Below are 12,919 nucleotides of genomic sequence, written 5' to 3'. Positions count from 1 at the left end.
TGACAGGTCCCAAGGCAGAGCTGATCTCTCAGCTGTTAAAAGGCAGCCGAATCACCCGTGCACACTTTTGGAAGGTGGCAAGGAGCCCATAAATCTCTTACTGGTGCGTAAAAGTGTGGGACCTGATGGGAATGGAGAACATGTCTGCACTGGCGGCAGGTCGGATGTCGAAATGTTCATGAATATAGGGACCTTTCTTGGAACATTTTGCTGAGAAAAAGCAGATGTTTTTCCAGCCTATTGTTGTGAGGCACCTTACATGGTCATGAAATAGTGACTGCTTTGATCGCCTATAGAACCCTTCATTGTAATTATGCCAATATATTTTGTTGTATGCCCTTTTTTTCTTACACTCTTCCCCTTCTTTCTCTCTCTCTTTTCTTCTTCTCCCTTCTATATAACGTGGCGGTATTAAGCCTAACAGTTGAATTACTATGTAAAACGGAACCTTGGATGTTACCTTGTTTCTAATTTTCATAATATGTTATACCTGCACTGTGTCCATAGAGGTTTCGATAAGAATTATATGTTAAAAAATATATATATATTGAATGGTCCAGCCCAACAAATAATGGTTATGCATTGTTCATTTTAGGACATCCTCATTACTCTTACTCACTACTAATTGATCCTCAACTGCCCTCACTTGTCAGTCATCTGCTTTAGTCTGTCCTTACTCCTCTCTCCTTCTCCTCGCACCCTTCTCCTCCCTTGTGACACATTTTATATTTTAGGATATAATCATTCGCCCTCCGCGCTCCCCACACATCATCCTTATTCCTCGTGCCTTGTTCTTCCCCCTTAGTCATCGTCCTTTTGGCTTATGTCACATCATGTTGATATTTTTTCACATATCCTTATTACTTCAAAGACATATGACAGGGCAGGACAGTGAGGCCCTGGTGGAGCAGAGGGGCACAGCCAAGATCAACAGTAGTGTTCAGGATCTGTGCCTCATCCAGGCCCACACTGAGGTACAGACCCTCAAAGATCACACTACCAGTGGGTTGACTGTGTGGGCACTGCAGGGAAGGCGCCAGACCTTTCAACTTTTTCGGTTGATAGAAGCCCTGGGCATCAGCCGAGGCCCCAGCAATTGCCCCCATCTTGGCTACCAGCAGTCTTATGGCACTGCAATATAGGCCTTTAATTTGGGGCTTTCAATGTGCACTTTAGCAGCACGCACATTAAACAATGCATTTGTTGGAGCTCTTCAGCGTATCTATCACCTGTCTCTGGCCTCTTCCGAGCCTTTTTACTCTGGTTTCTCTACCATAGCCCGGGGCCCTTGCTGACAAAGAAGAATTAATCGCTTTGCAATGGACGTTTGGTGTTTCAGCTCCCTGCTGGATGGCTGTCTTCTGAGAATCAGCGCTATTAGCCCCTGGCTGTATTTATGTGCATTCATTATAATGTTTGCACCCCACCATCAAGTTGAAATGGGGCTCCCACACGCTGTGACAGATCTTCAGCCCATAGTGACCGTATCATGCATTGACTCTGTGTTACACAACAACATATATTGCCCATGTGTAGTGGATTCTAAATAAATAGAACACATATGGAACATAACTTCCAAGACACATGGAAAGGGACATCAAAAGTAAAAAAAAAAGCAACCATTCTGTTTTTTTTTTTTTTGTTGCATGCGTGGAATGGTGGAGCAAGTGTGGCCGCGAACGCCGAAGAAAGAGGAAACAAGCTCGTTTTCCGTTTAAACAAAAATAAGTAGTGCAAGTGTGTCGAAGCTTCGTCGGGGAGGTGCCGTCATTTTACGCCTCCCACTTTGATGTCTCTTTTCTATCTTTATAATTTTGACTACAAATCGTGCTATCACCAGCGCAGTCAGCATCTCCCCAGTTCTCTTTCGCACTGCAACTGGGAAAACATTTTATAACAAGTTCAGTCTAAACTAAACCAAGCCGTAGAAGCCTGTGAAAATGATTACAGTGAGATCAGGGGTACAGCCACATTAATAACAGTAACCCCACAGTTTAACTTTCAACCATGTCTTCCATGTGATCGGCTTTCGGGCCTTGCAGCACCCAGGAGAATGTTTTCCATTTAGGTATATTTAGTAGAATTCACGATGATGACCTGGACTCCAGTTTTCACCCACCACTGTCTTCTGATGAGGGTATGAATTTGCAAGTTGTTGCTGTTAATGTTTCGTTGGAGTGTGTTGTATTATAATAGATGAAGAGATTAGGAATCAATTGGCTTATTGTGCTAAGTATTACAACTCATGGAACGTCATACATCACAATGTATGCGATGGTTTTCAAAGCTGCAAACAACGAAACGCTCACAGCCCAAGTAGCTCGCCGTGATCGTATAGTGGTTAGTACTCTGCGTTGTGGCCGCAGCAACCTCGGTTCGAATCCGAGTCACGGCATTGCGGTGAAGAGCAATGTCACGGCAATTGGGTGAAGCTTTTATTGCGTTTTGGAGTTTCACATTGAAAACATTGTAAGTAATTATGAAAAAATATAATGCATCGTATTACTCGTATTCATCTTAAAAAACGTGGTATTTACACCGAAAACCTTATTTTTCTTAACAATCACTGCACATTAAAATGTTTTAACATATTTTTACGTGTGGTGGGGAGAGTCATAAAACGTATTTGAGCATCATCTAGTTACAGTGGGGCTTATTTTCGAGTTCCCAATTAATTAACAGCAGAGACATGTTACATTTAGCGTAGATAGTGTGACGTCCCGAGTGTGCACTAGGCATGCGCGAGCCTCGCTTGGGCCCGCGCATGCGCAAGGTAATAAAGGAAGTCTGTGCGGCAGTTGCCGCCGGGTGATGCAACCGGCAACATCGCGTCTGCCTCCTCTGTGCATGCCTGTGTGTGTGTGTGCATGTGTGAGTGGCTGCCCATACCACACTGGGCCACACAACAACTGGCGACGAGGCGGGATGCTGCACGAGCGCTTGTGAAACACACATGGCACGTTGTAGCAGCAACGTCAAGGCAGATGAGTCACGGACCCGGCGGGTGCATTCCGGCGACGTTCTAGAAGCAGGAGCACAGTGGTAGCGGCCTGAGAAGGTGCTTGTGCGCCACTGGCTCCATTTCTACCAATTTTTGGAACTTCTGGCTATCCTCCACACACAGAGGATGGCCCATTGAAGACAGGCACCACATGAAGGGGACCTGAAAGCGGCAAAATGAAACAAGGGGGCCACCCCACGCAGTAAGAGAAGTGAAGGTACGTGCAATACCCTCCAGAGTCAGGTTTGCGGCCTCCAGCCCAGCAGGAGGTGCCTGTGCGACCTGTGAACATGGCAGACAGTGATGGAGAGGCAGAAACTGCAGCGGTGGCGGCGAGAGCACAACAGGGAGCCTTGTTGCCCATGCAAGAATTTGATGTGTCAGGCCCCCCTTCGAAATTGGGCCCAAGATGGCGGCTATGGATCAAAAAACTGGATATGTACTTTACAGCAAAGGGGATTAATGATGACAATGCAAAGAGGGCCACCTTGTTATACTCGGCACGCCTAGAGGTTTTACGCATTTACGAGTCCCTCAACTTGCAGGTAGGCACGTACGCCGAGGTGAAGAAGGCGCTGGAGAACTATTTCATACCGCTCTCGAATGTCGACTACGAGAGGTTCCTCTTCTGCGGGGAAAAGCAGAGAGAGGAGGAGTCGTTCGACCAGTTTTGTGCCCGGCTTCGAATGATGGCCACCTCTTGTCGATGGGACAACGATGAGTGCATGATACGTAATTAGGTTCTACAGGGTTGCAGCTCCAGCAAACTGAGGAGACAAGTGTTAAGAGAACCAGGCTGGTCCCTGCAGCAGATATTGGACAGTGGCAGAACATTTGAGCTGGCCGAGTCCAGAGGTGCGAAAATGGATGCGGCGGTGCGTCCAGAAGCATTGGAGGAAGCATTCGCCATGGGGAAACGGTCGATGTCAAGAGACAAGTGGGGGCAGAGAAAGCAGGAAAGTCGCTCGACTGCGGGGTCTGATGGCATTTGCCAGCAGTGCGGCTATGATCTGCCCCACTCAGAGGAATGTCCTGCCAAGGATAGGTCATGTGGCAGATGCAATGGACCTGGCCATTATGCCCGAATGTGTCGCACCCCCGCCCCGGTGTCAGTGCAGAGAGGCCCAGCCAGAGCACGTGGCGGTGGCTCAAGGAAAATGCGAAGCATCGCGGCGTTGGAGCAGGAGATACAGAGGCTTCAAATGGCAGAAGAGGAGGAGGAGGAAGAAGAAGAAGTATTCTTCATCTCGAACATTGCTTCAGGTGCCAAGAACAAGAGACAGCCTAAATGCGTAGTGGACATCCAGGGGGTGCCGACGCAAGTGCTCATCGACACAGGTGCATCTGTCTGTGTGCTGGCCGCAGACCACTATCGGCGGATTCCGGGACCTCTGGCTCTAAGCACATCAACTGCCAAGATCTTTACGTTTGGAGGGGATACCCCCCTTCCAACTGATGGTGTGTTTATAGCGCCCGTGTCCAAGGAAGGTAAGACCATAAAGGTACGTTTCTTCGTCACGGACGTGAGCCGCCACTCGTTACTCAGCTGCGGAGCGTCCGAGGCCCTGAATTTGGTCCATTTCACGATGGCAGTGTATCAAATGGACATCGAGGTGCTGTTGAACAAATTTACAGGCATTTTTGAGGGGGTCGGAAAGTTAAAAGCACCACCGGTGCGGCTGCACATTGATAATACGATCAGGCCAACCGCCCTGAAGCACAGGCGGATTCCGTTCCACCTGAGAGAAAAGGTGGAAGAGGAGCTTCGCTCGCTGGTCAACAATGACATAATTGAAAGGGTGAAAGGGCCGACACCCTGGGTATCCCCCATAGTAGTGGCGCCAAAGCCGAAGCAGCCAGGGGCTGTGAGAATTTGTGTGGACATGCGTCTCCCCAATGCCGCAATAAAGAGGGAGCGGCACCTCACGCCAACGCTGGACGATATTATAGGCGAACTACAGGGAGCGAAAGTATTTTCGAAATTAGACCTACGAGCGGGCTATCACCAGCTTGAGCTCCACCAAGACTCTAGGTTCATCACCGTCTTCACGACGCACGAGGGGCTTTACCAATTTAAACGTCTGAGTTTTGGCATCTCCTCAGCGGCAGAGGTTTTTCAGAACACTATAAGAGGGGCACTCGCAGGCCTAAAAGGGGTGTTGAACATAAGTGACGACATCTTGGTGTTTGCGGACACAGAAGCCGAGCACATGAGAAGGCTCGAGAGCACACTCAAGAGTTTGCACAACCTAGGCCTCACCTTGCACCGCCAGAAATGTGAGTTCCCCAAAGATCGGATTGGGTTTTTTGGGTTCATATTTCACACAGCGGGAGTGTCACCGGACCCGGAGAAGATCAGGGACATTCGAGAGGCAGCGGTGCCAACTTCCCCCACGGAGGTAAGAAGCTTCCTGGGGATGGTGAACTATTGCAGACGTTTTATCAAGGGCCTCGCCTCCTTATCATAACCCCTCAGAGCATTGACCAGAAGCGATCCAGTGTGGAAGTGGGAAGGCAAGGAGCAGGAGGCGTTTCAGGCCCTCAAAAATGCCCTGTCGGATGGGGACACTATGGCCTACTTTAACCCCGCCGTAGAGTCAGAGATTGTCGTTGATGCCAGTCCGGTGGGAGTGGGGGCAGTGCTTTTGCAGCCGAATGGAAGAGGAGACATGAGACCAGTTGCGTACGCCAGCAAGGCCCTCTCTGACACTGAAATGCGATACTCGCAAATTGAGAGGGAGGCGCTCGCCATTTTGTGGGGCTGCCACCATTTCCGCCTATATATTTTGGGAAAGCCTGTGATAGTGGTAACAGACCACAAGCCCCTTCTACCAATACTGGCGGGTCTATCTTCGAAGCCGCCACCAAGAATAGAGAGGTGGATGCTGGCCCTGATGGAGTATGGGGTGCGACTAATATATAGGCCAGGCACCAACAATCCGGCGGACTACCTATCACGTCACCCCAATGCTGGAGGTACCAACAGAGGCGGAGAGGTGTCAGACTGCCAGGGACTACTCTGTCATGTGGGGGATGGGGCGCTCCCTGTAGCGTTGTCGAGATCAACCATTGCCTCAGAGTCATCCAAGGATGAAGTTTTTGACATCACTAAGGAGGACATTAGAAGTGGAGAATGGAGGGAGATGCTGCGCAACAACTCCCGGCGCCAGCAGGAGGCCCAAAGAGATCTTCAGGCACTCTGGCGGGTAAAGGAGGAGCTCTCAATCTCAGATGATGGTCTGCTACTGAGAGGGAGGCAAATTGTAATCCCGCAGACACTAAGGAGGCGGGTGCTTGAACTGGCCCACATCGGACATCAAGGGGTGATCAAAGCGAAAGCGAGGCTACGACCAAAGGTGTGGTTTCCGGATCTAGAAGAAAAGTTCGAGGGCTTCGTGAAGAGGTGTTTGGCTTGCCAGGCGGCGACCACAGGAGAAAGGGCTCCCCCTATAAGCTCGATGGAGCGGAGTGAGAAGCCGTGGGGGACAATCCATGAAGACTTTGGTTCGACGGGTCGGGGCATGTATTTCCTGCTAGCCATTGACCAATGGTCGAGATACCCGGAGGTGGAGGTGGTAGAATCGACGGCAACAGAGTTCACCACAAGGGCATTCGACAGAATGTTTGCAGCACACGGCTTTCCAGAGATGCTCTGCTCCGACAACGGGCCCCCGTTTACCAGAAACCAATTTGCGCAATACCTCCCTGATAGGGGAATACAGCACCGCAGAGTGTCGCCCCTGTGGCCTCGCGCTAACGGAGAAGCAGAAAGAATGACGCGCACGCTGAATAAAGTGCTGAGGATCTCGGCCAACGGAGGTGACGACCTGCAGAAGAAGCTAGTGGAGTTCTTGCGGGAATATCGGACCACACCTCATCAGTCCACAGGTGTCGCCCTGGCGGAGGCACTGTTTGGGCGCTGCCCCTGAGGAATGATACTTGAAATGGAGGGAAGGAGTCCGGGCATCATAGACAATGAAAAAGTATGACAAGAGCGGGCCATACACAACCGGAAGGAAAGTGACAGACGAGGCCTGCAGGGCAAGGAGATCCGTGTCGGAGATTCAGTGCTAGTCAAGAACCGTCACCCCGAAGGAAAGCTAGCTCTACCGTTTGAACCACACCCTTGGAAGGTCACCCATGTAAAGGGGACCATGGTGACGGCCGCCTGTGAGCGTGGTACGGTCACACGTAACGTGTCTTTCTTCAAGAAGGTGGACACATCAACCGGAATGTCCAGTGCACAAGCCGTGCCCGCCCAGGAAGAGGGCCCTGAAGAGCTGGGTGAGGAACCCATGAACATCGGAGCCCCAGCGACGGAAGCGAGCACGGAGGCCCCACCAGTCACGTCGAGGTATCCCTCAAGAGTGTCCAAGAGACCGCCTGTCTGTCTCAAGGACTATGTTTTGGACTCAGGGGACTGAGCTCAGGATACCGGTGGCTGTCAGTAAGTGATGGGAAGAGACCTGCTGTCAGGTCGCTCCAGTTAATGTTTTACTAAGTTAACTTCATGTTGTTGTTTGTTGTTAAAGATAAAAAGGGATGTGACGTCCCAAGTGTGCACTGGGCATGCGCGAGCCTCGCTTGGGCCCGCGCATGCGCAAGGTAATAAAGGAAGTCCGTGCGGCAGTTGCGCCGGGTGATGCAACCGGCAACATCGCGTCTGGCTCCTCTGTGCATGCCTGTGTGTGTGTGCATGTGTGAGTGGCTGCCCATACCACTCTGGGCCACACAACAGATAGGTCCCCCCAAATATTTGTCATTTGCAAATGGTGAGGGCAGAAGGCGGCGTGCATGCTAGTACCTTTCTCCTCTGCTTTTGCATTCTTCCGTAAACGCACAAAAGAGATCAGTGTCTTTGGAAACAAGATGGTAAGTAGTTTCCTTTCAATTTTATTTCTTGCAGGGAGACAGTTACATATTGGCTTCATGCCAGAGCATGTGAAACACAGGTGACACACAAGGAGATTAGTTGCGAATTTATAGGTGATTTTCATGTGGATAACCTTGAGTTTTCCTTATTTTTTCTCCAAAGTTGATTCTTGGGATGAGTTACACAAAGGTATCAGAGCATCATTATGTTCAGTTGTTTTTTGGATCATGAGGTGTTTTATAATGAACTAACAATCATATTTTGTGTTTTTCCCTTTTTATATTTAATTTTGGTTTACTGAACGAAGGGTCTAGCCTTGAAGACAGACTAATTCGCAAATGCATTGGCCAAAATAGACTTGCTCATACAATAAAACTGTTTACATTGTTAAAGTATATAATTTTGACACTAAGGATTGGATATTGAGTTATCATAATACACGCTGCCTCCAACAATGCAGCTGGGGTGGGTGAAAGCAGGGGCCGCCTGGTCCTGTGCCAGGAGGGACAAGGAATGCCAGAGCTCCCGCTCAGGACGGCACGCTGGGTCCCCGCCCTCGTCCCCAGTTGTTATAGGCCTGGGGTGGGTCACTCCGGCCTCCCAAGAAACGACACTAGATATCTTTGGTATTGACTTGTCATAATATGTGGTAACATATGCAGCTCTAATTGAGAAGAGCACGAGCACATGGTTTTCCAAAGTTTGCATCCTGATCTAGCCCATGCCTGAAATTCCTGTTTAGCTTTGGTAGATGTTCATCCATCATCTCGATGCCCAGCTCCTGTGTGTCCTAGCATTATTGGCAAGTAAATTAATCTTTTAACAGCCTCTAGACCCACCCCTTTAGTCGGGTGCCAACCAAGCCCAATGATACAGTAAAGTGAAATTGGAGTGTGTTTGTGACTATGCCGAGAGAAGACACTAGCCACAGTGTGTGTCTGTTTGTGTATGTATGTATGCGTCCGTGCATGTGGGTGCCTGCTTCCATAACCTGGTCATTTGTCCATTACTATGCCAACATACATCACCCTTGCTCATTCCTCTTGGCCCCTTTCTTTTCCCACAAGTAAGGTGCAGAATGAGACATGTCTTCTTTTGGCATAAAAAGGCAGCAGATTTATTTTCACACGTAATAAAAAAACCAGTAAACAATTGTGAAAATAGTTCCGAAGGTACGGCGACTGCTCCGTGTCCAACACCTGCTTCCTCCTTTTCCCAACAAAGTCCACAGTTGGCACAACTCCCCCAACCCTTTGTGTCTGAGCCCCCCTTGCCCCTACAGGAGTTCCTGGGCTGAGAGAGCAAAGTTTCGTCAGGGGAAGCTGAGCCCTCATTGCTACCACCAGAAGCCCCTGCCGCTTAGGCTCCCAAGAGGCGCTGGTCCGAGAAGAGCGAAGACCCTTCCGGCTTTGCAATGGCTCATTCAGAGTCTGTCTCTTGTCACTGGTCATCAAAACACCAGCTCGCCGTCCTGCGACGCCAATGGCCAGGCCTCGCCGTAGCTGTCCCTTATGCAGGATGGGTGGGTGGAAAACGAAAATCCTTCTCTGCAGTGGCGGGCATCCTTCTGCTGCGGAGTGTACGTTCCTTGCAGCAGGAGCCCACATCTTATATGGGGCTTGGCCCGCCCCTTTCTTTTGTTGCCCTTCCAAACACTTTGGCACACTTGGACTTATCCCTCCCCCTTACACAGGGAGGAGGGAGGAGGAGGACCCTGCCCTGGTTATCAGGGTGCCTCCTCCAACTTTTTTGTTCTTTCTGTCGTCACCTTCATAACCTGGGCATTTGTCCATTACTATGCCAACATACATCACTCTTGCTCATTCCTCTTGGCCCCTTTCTTTTCCCACAAGTAAGGTGCAGAATGTGACATGTCTTCTTTTGGCATAAAAAGGCAGCAGATTAATTTTCACACATAATAAAAAACACAGCAAACAAATGTGAAAATAGTTCCGAAGGTGCAGTGACTGCTCCGTGTCTTAACCTGCTCCCCCTTTACCCAGCAAAGTCCACAGTAGGCACAACTCCTCCAACCCTTCGTGTCTGAGCTCAGCCGGCCCCTGCAGGTGTTCCTGGGCTGAGAGAGTGCCGTTTCTTTGGGGGAAGCTGAGCCCTCATTGCTACAATCAGACGCTCCTGTCGCTTAGGCTCCCAAGAGGCGCTGGTCCGAGAAGAGCGAAGACCCTTCCGGCTTTGCAATGGCTCATTCGGAGACTGTCTCATGTCACTGGTCGCCAAAACACTGCCACGCCGAAGGTGGGTTACCGCCCACCGCTGCTCCCCCGTTTCCTTTCTCATAGTTCAAGGAGCTTTGTGCACACATTCCAATAAAACAGATCCATCCCAGCTGTCGACAAGTGCACTCCATCCTTCAAGTAATACTCGGGAGATTTCAGATTGATCAGGCTGTGCCTGACCTGGGGAAAACCTCTGCCCCTGCAGAATTTTGCCATTGCGCAATTCAATTTCCTTCTCGATTTATCCACAGCTGAGTGACTCTCAGCGCCCCTCCAATCCTGCCTTGGAATGATTTCTGACCACACAATCTCGGTCTCCCCCAGCTGTGCTGACAACTCCTGTAAGGAAAACATCACCTCCCTCATGAGGCTCCCCCTCCCCAAGCTTGTCAAATCGTTGCCCCCAGGTGAATGATCAAGACATCCGGCTTCTGCTGCTTACCCAGCAATTCGCGAATGTGCCGCTGCAGCTGGGCCCATCTCATCCCGGGCACCCCGTGCCACCATATCCGATACTCGTCAGCTGTCAGCTCCTCCTGCTCGGCCGTCCAGCTCGCCCTGGCCCTTAACATAAAGGAATGCCCTACAACCCAGACGGACTGCCTCCTCCTCTCTGCTGCCGCTACTAGGACGGAGATGAGAATGAAGTGGTTAATGTTAAATTTTTTCAGGCCTGATGTATCTCTTGAAACACTCCGATTTCCATCCCCCTATTTGCTTGATCGCTTCTGACCCCAGGCCCATCTCCGCAGCTGATGTCGCTGCCCCTATCTTAAAGGAATGTGTCCCGAACACCCCTTCCGTCACCCCAATCTTCTCTAATGCCATATCCATGACCCTCCTGAACTGAAAACGGCTCAAGGCTGACCCATCACTGAGCAAGAGAAGGGGGGATCCCTCACCCATAGGCAGCTTCTGCTGGACATACGCAGCAACGCATCCCGTTCCCTTGCATGCCGAGGAGTGTAACTGTCCTCCCCCTCCCCTTCTGATCAGTCTTGGATTTTCTCAGAAATATGCTTAACCAAACTTCTGTTAAGTGAAAGTCTACCCTCCTCAAAAACCCAGAGCCCCTGCCATCCCTATTCTCCGGTACCAGTTCAATCATTCTGAGTGCCCCAAAGTAAGCTAACGTGAAGGCCGCCGTGAACAACACCCTCTCCGACTCATTGTGACAAACGTCCCCCAGGCATCCAACCAGACTGCAATTTTTCCACATCAATAAGCCGCCTTGCATCTGGCTTCCTCTCAGCCTGTTTGGCCCAACCTCTCATTGCCATCACAATGTAATGCTCCTTCGTGGGATCTGTTTTGCCCCCCAATTTGTAATAGTGTGCTATTGCCACCAGGTGATAGGCCATCCAAGATCTAGTTCTCCCAGACTGCCAACACCATCCCACGAAGTCCCATACTGGCAAATCTCCCTGCCTTTCTGTCAACACCTCGTTCTGGAAGGCCAAGAACCGCTCCCAGCACACTTTGTATCTTCTTCCTGTGCCAGGTGCTAGAGCTGCATGGATTACGGAACTCAGATCCCCCCAATCATGCCCCACCACTGTGCCTTAAATGGGGTCATCGTCCGGGAATCCCCTGGAATTTCTCCCACTGTAAACGAGAGAGAGAGTCAGCTGCCACGGTTTTCACCCCTGGAATATGTCACGCTTTCACCTCGGTGTTCAATGTCAGCAGGCTTTTTGTGAGTTCTCTAATCTGTTTCAGAACCCTGGAGTTGCTGGACATCCCCTGATTGATGATCTGAACCACTGCCAAGTTGTCTGACCAGAGCAACACCTTTTTGTTCCTTAACTGCCCGCCCGACATCTTAAATGCAACCACAATGGGGAGCACCTCTAGCATAGTGATGTCCCTAGTAATCCCCTCACAATGCCATGCTGCAGGGCAAGCCTGGCCACACCACACACCCCCAAAATGGCCCTGAATCTATGTGAGCATGAGGAATCAGTGAACAGTTTGAGCCCTTTGCCACTGGCCAACTCCTCTCTCCATAGCAACACCCCATTAAAGTCATCCAAGAAACCATCCACATTCTGAGATCCTCTTTAACCTCCGACCCTAGTCAGACATGCTGTGATGCATGCTGTAAACCCACCGTTTTAAGCTCAATGCTCCTAGCGAACACCTTACCAGCTGGGTTGATCTTACCCGCAAAATTGAGATTACCCGCCAATGATTGAAGCTCCCTCAGGGTGGCCTTGTCCCTACCCCTCAAAATCTCAATTGTTTCCTTTAATTTCAGCACTTTCTCACTATGCAGCCTGCACTCCCCTGAGACAGAATCAATCTCGATCCCCAGAAATGTCAGTATCGTGACCGGGCCCACTGTCTTCCGCCTGGCTAGCAGGACCCCCATTTCTCCATCAATCCCTGAAATGAGCTCATGAGCGAACGGCTGTTCCCTCTTTCCCATTAAGCAAGAAATCATCAAGGTAATGGAGGACCCCCTCCCCCCGGATCCCTCTTGGGATTGGCAAACATTTGTTGAAGAATTAATCATCTTGTACCTTGAAGCCCAGCAAATGTTAACTCTCCTCGTGGATTGGCAATAACCTGAAGGCGAACTCTATGTCTCTATGTCAGCCTTCCCCATAAGAGCGCCTCTCTCTGTGGACTTCACCATCTCTACTGCATCCTCAAATGAAGCATAGTGAACACTGCACAGCTCTTCAGATATGCCATCGTTCACAGATTCCCCCTCAGGGAAGGAAAGGTGCTGGATTACCCGATACTGCCTCACCTCCTTCTTTGGAACCAGCCCCAAGGGTGGTACCACAGAATTCTCCAGGGGAG

At 50.2% G+C, this 12,919-nt stretch overlaps 1 non-coding gene across 1 annotated transcript; it reads left to right on the top strand.

Annotated features, from left to right (window-relative positions):
• Positions 1–2,323: 2,323 nt before the first annotated feature.
• TRNAH-GUG (transfer RNA histidin (anticodon GUG)) lies at positions 2,324–2,395 on the top strand. Its single transcript has one exon. It is a non-coding gene; the product is annotated as a tRNA-His (tRNA).
• Positions 2,396–12,919: the final 10,524 nt, after the last annotated feature.

The sequence above is a fragment of the Ambystoma mexicanum genome (genome assembly GCF_040938575.1).
Source record: "Ambystoma mexicanum isolate Mex_15411 chromosome 12 unlocalized genomic scaffold, UKY_AmexF1_1 Mex_chr12_unloc.2, whole genome shotgun sequence".
In the NCBI taxonomy this organism is placed as follows: Eukaryota; Metazoa; Chordata; class Amphibia; order Caudata; family Ambystomatidae; genus Ambystoma; species Ambystoma mexicanum.
The sequence above is the reverse complement of the archived record's forward strand: the minus strand, read 5'-3'. Positions and strand labels throughout refer to the sequence as shown.